Source organism: Arachis hypogaea, chromosome 5 (genome assembly GCF_003086295.3).
Source record: "Arachis hypogaea cultivar Tifrunner chromosome 5, arahy.Tifrunner.gnm2.J5K5, whole genome shotgun sequence".
Classification (NCBI taxonomy): Eukaryota; Viridiplantae; Streptophyta; class Magnoliopsida; order Fabales; family Fabaceae; genus Arachis; species Arachis hypogaea.
The window spans coordinates 54,928,288-54,933,048 of NC_092040.1; the positions used below are offsets into that span (position 1 = coordinate 54,928,288).

The window sequence follows — 4,761 nt, forward strand, 5'->3', positions numbered from 1 at the left end:
GATGATTTTGTAAGTGTTTTCTCAACTTATCTAGCTGATTGTATGTTAAGAATGTGTTGAATTGCATTTTTCTATGTTGTTGGAAAAAAAAGGGGGCAACAACGCACTAGCGCACTGTGCGCACACGCGTCGGCGTGGTTTCACAACTCCTGGTACAAAAAACCCAAGAGTTGTGCCCACATTATGCAAACTCTGTGCCAGGCAACCCATGCGTAAGCGTGCTTGACGCCTGCGCAGCCCTCCCATTTCGCCAACACACGCGCAAGAGGGCTGTGCGCGCGCACGTTGGTTGCGCATTCTGCACTCTCTGGTACAAAAACCAGAGAGTTATGCCACTCTTGTGCCCGTTTTGTGCCTGCGACCTGCGCGTAAGCGTCAATGACGCGCGCGCGTTGGTCACCCATTTGACCATGCACGCGTATGTGCATTGTGCGTGTACGCATCACTTGTGCTGCACGCTAGCACTGGTACAGAAATTTGAGAGTTAGGCCAACCTTGTGCCAACTTTGTGCCCTAGTGATGAGTGGAAATTTTATACGCTTTTTGGCATTGTTTTTACATAGTTTTTAATATGTTTTAGTTACTTTTTAGTTTATTTTTATTAGTTTTTATGCAAAAATCACATTTCTGGACTTTACTATGAGTTTGTGTGTTTTTCTGTGATTTCAGGTATTTTCTGGCTGAAATTGAGGGACCTGAGCAAAAATTTGATTCAGAGGCTGAGAAATGACTGAAGATGCTATTGGATTCTGACCTCCCTGCACTTGGATTTTCTGGAGCTACAAAAGCCCAATTGGCGCACCCTCAATTGCATTAAAAAGTAGACATCTTGGAATTTCCAACAATATATAATAGTCTATACTTTGCCTGAGATTTGATGGTCCAAACAGGCGTCCAAACGCCCACCAGAGACCCTTTTCTGGCGTAAAATGCCAGAACTGGCACCAAAGCTAGAGTTAAACGCCCAAACTGGCACCAAAACTGGCGTTTAAACTCCAAGAAGAGCCTATGCACGTGAAAGCTTCAATGCTCAGCCCAAACACACACCAAGTGGGCCCCGGAAGTGGATTTATGCACTATCTACACTTAGTTACTCATTTTCTGTAAACATAGTTTACTAGTTTAGTATAAATAGCACTTTTTACTATTGTATTCATATCTATAGATCATTTTTGAGACTATCTTTGGATCACTTTTGATATCTTGATCACGTTTTGGGGGCTGGCCATTCGGCCATGTCTAGACCTTCATCACTTATGTATTTTCAACGGTGGAGTTTCTACACTTCATAGATTAAGGTGTGGAGCTCTCCTGTTCCTCATGAATTAATGCAAAGTACTATTGTTTTTCTATTCAATTCACGCTTATTCTTGTTCTAAGATATTCACTCGTACTTCAACCTGATGGATGTGATGATCCGTGACACTCATCATCATCCTCCTTTATGAACGCGTGCCTGACAACCACTTCCGTTCTATCTGCAAGAGCTTGAGTGTGTATCTCTTGGCCTCCTGGTTCACGATGCATGGTTGCCTCTCCTAACAACAGAGTCTTCCATTCCGTGAAATCAGAGTCTTCGTGGTATAAGCTAGAATCAATTGGCAGCATTCTTGAGATCCAAAAAGTCTAAACCTTGTCTGTGGTATTCCGAGTAGGATTTGGGATGGGATGACTGTTACGAGCTTCAAACTCGTGACTATTGGATGCAGTGACAGTGTGCAAAAGGATCAATGGATCTTATTCTGACACGATCGAGAATCGACAGCTAATTAGCCATGCGAGAAACTGTAGCGGATATGTTTTCACTGAGAGGACTGATAGTAGCCATTGACAACGGTGATCCACCAACATGCAGCTTGCCATGGAAGGGAGTACGCAAGACTGGATGAGGACAATAGGAAAGCAGAGGCACATAGGGAACAAAGCATCTCCATACGCTTATTTGAAATTTCCACCAATGAATTGCATAAGTATCTCTATCCTATTTTATGTTTTTTTTTCTTTTTTAATCATTAAAACCTCATAACCATTTGAATCCATCTGACTGAGATTTACAAGATGACCATAGCTTGCTTCAAGCCGACAATCTCCGTGGGATCGACCCTTACTCACGTAAGGTATTACTTGGACGACCCAGTGCACTTGCTGGTCAGCTGCGCGGAGTTGTAAGAAAGGTATGAACTCACGATTTCGTGTACCAAGTTTTTGGTGCCATTGCTGGGGATTGTTCGAATTTGGACAACTGACGGTTCATCTTGTTGGTTAGATTAGGTAATTTTCTTCTTGTTCAATTTTCAAAAATTTTTCAAAAATCTTTCAAAAAAATTTTTTCTAATTTTCGAAAATTTTTCAAATATATATATATATATATATATATAATAAAATCATAAAATAAAAATTTTTTGTGTTTCTTGTTTGAGTTTAGAGTCAAATTTTAAGTTTGGTGTCAATTGCATGTGTTTATTTTTTTTTACCATTTTTCGAAAACTCATGCATATGTTCTTCTGGATCTTCAAGTTGTTCTTGATGATTGTCTTTGTTTGATCTTGTGATTTTCTTGTTTTGTGTCTTTTCTTATTTTTCATATGCATTTTCGAATTTTTAGAGTCAAAAATTTAAAAATTTTTAAGTTTGGTGTCTTGCATGTGTTTCTTTTCTTAAAAATTTTTCAAAAATGTGTTCTTGATGTTCATCATGATCTTTAAAGTGTTCTTGGTGTTCATCTTGACATTCAAAGTGTTCTTGCATGCATCATTGGTTTTGATCCAAAATTTTTATGTTTTGAGTCAATTTTTTTGTTTTTCTCTCTTTCCTCATTAAAATTCAAAAAATAAAAAATATCTTTTCCTTATGTCACTCATAAAATTTGAAATTTTGGGTTGACTTAGTCAAAGATTTTTTTTAAAAAAATTAGTGGTTTCTTGTTAGTCAAGTCAAAATTTCAATTTAAAAGAAAAAAAATTCTATCTTTTCAAATCTTTTTCATTTTTCTTCTTAATATTTTCAAAAAATTTTAAAAAATGATTTTCAAAATCTTTTTCTTATTTTTATTTCATATTTTCGAAAACCTTGCTAACAATTAAGGATTTGATTCAAAAAATTTCAAGTTTGTTACTTTCTTGTTAAGAAAGGTTCAATCTTTAAATTCTAAAATCATATCTTTTAGTTTCTTCTTAGTCAAGTCATCAAATTCAATTTTCAAAATCTTTTTCAATCATATCTTTTCCAAAACTTAATTTCAAAAATTTTTTAACTTCTTATCTTTTCAAAATTTGTTTTCAAATCTTTTTCAATTAACTACTTTTCTCTATCTAATTTTCGAAAACCACTAACAACTTTTTCAAAAACCTTTTTAATTAACTAATTGTTTTAAACTCTAATTTTATTTCTTCTAATATTTTTGAATTTCTCTTCTCACTCATCTCTTTCTATTTATTTATTTATTTACTAACACTACTCTCAATCTTAAAATTCGAACCCTCTCTCCCTCTCTGTGTTCGAATTCTCTTTATTTTCTCTCTAACACATTCTTCTCTTCTTCTCTTCTTCTACTCACATAAAGGAATCTCTATATTGTGACATAGAGGATTCCTCTTCTTTTCTGTTCTCTTCTTTTTCACATGAGCAGGAACAATGATAAGGATATTCTTGTTGAAGCTAATCCTGAACCTGAAAGGACTCTGAAAAGGAAGCAAAGAGAAGCTAAAGCACAACTCTCTGAAGAGGACCTGACAAAAATTTTCGAAAAAGAAGAAGACATGGCAGCCAAAAATAATAACAATAATGCAAGGAAGATGCTTGGTGACTATGCTGCACCAACTTCCAACTTCTATGGAAGAAGCATCTCAATTCCTGCCATTGGAGCAAACAACTTTGAGCTTAAGCCTCAATTAGTTTCTCTAATGCAGCAGAACTGCAAGTTTCATGGACTTCCATAAGTAGATCCTCATCAGTTCTTATTTGAATTCTTGCAGATCTGTGATACTGTTAAGACCAATGGAGTTGATCCCGAGGTCTATAGACTTATGCTTTTCCCCTTTGCTGTGAGAGACAGAGCTAGGACATGGTTGGACTCACAACCTAGAGAAAGCCTGAACTCTTGGGACAAGCTGATCAATGCTTTCTTGACCAAATTCTTTCCTCCTCAAAAGATAAGTAAGCTCAGAGTGGATGTCCAAACCTTCAGACAGAAGGAAGGTGAATCCCTCTATGAAGCTTGGGAAAGATACAAACAATTAACCAAAGATGTCCTTCTGACATGTTTCCAGAATGAAACATCATATGTATATTCTATAATGGTCTGTCTGAGTTATCCAAGATGTCATTGGACCACTCTGCTGGTGGATCTCTTCATCTGAAAACGCCTGCAGAAGCCCAGGAACTCATTAAAATGGTTGCAAATAACCAGTTCATGTACACTTCTGAGAGAAATCTTGTGAATAATAGGGTGACTCAGAGGAAAAGAGTTCTTGAGATTGACACTCTGAATGCCATATTGGCTCAAAATAAAATATTGACTCAGCAAGTCAATATGATTTCTCAGAGTCTGACCGGATTGCAAGCTAAAGACGCCTCCTCTGAAGGAAAAGCTTATGACCCTGAGAATCCTGCAATAGAAGAGGTGAATTACATGGAAGAATCCTATGGAAACACCTATAATCCATCATGGTGGAATCACCCAAATTTCTCATGGAAGGATCAATAGAAGCCTCAACAAGGCTTCAATAACAATAATGGTGGGAGAAACAGGTTTGGCAATAG

At 36.8% G+C, this 4,761-nt stretch overlaps 1 non-coding gene across 1 annotated transcript; it reads right to left on the reverse strand.

The window, feature by feature from the left end:
- Window positions 1-4,157: 4,157 nt before the first annotated feature.
- LOC112804374 (small nucleolar RNA R71) lies at window positions 4,158-4,260 on the reverse strand. The gene has a single exon (XR_003202982.1). It is a non-coding gene; the product is annotated as a small nucleolar RNA R71 (small nucleolar RNA).
- Between the last annotated feature and the right edge of the window lie 501 nt (window positions 4,261-4,761).